Raw genomic sequence first — 208 nt, 5'->3', positions numbered from 1 at the left:
TTTGTTCTCACGTGTCTATTGTCAAGTAACTTCCAAAATATGGCTAACTTAGTGACGAGGGGTATTTTAATACATAGGGTGACATTACTCATTATGTATGATATGTATATATTGGATAGTTAAGCTATGAAACTTGTGGAAGTGTTACCGTTTAAAAGATTGTTTGATAGAGTGTATTTAATAAAAGTGATGCACATTACTATTAAAT

Source organism: Solanum pennellii, chromosome 1, assembly GCF_001406875.1.
Source record: "Solanum pennellii chromosome 1, SPENNV200".
NCBI lineage: Eukaryota > Viridiplantae > Streptophyta > Magnoliopsida > Solanales > Solanaceae > Solanum > Solanum pennellii.
This window is presented reverse-complemented; position numbering follows the sequence as displayed.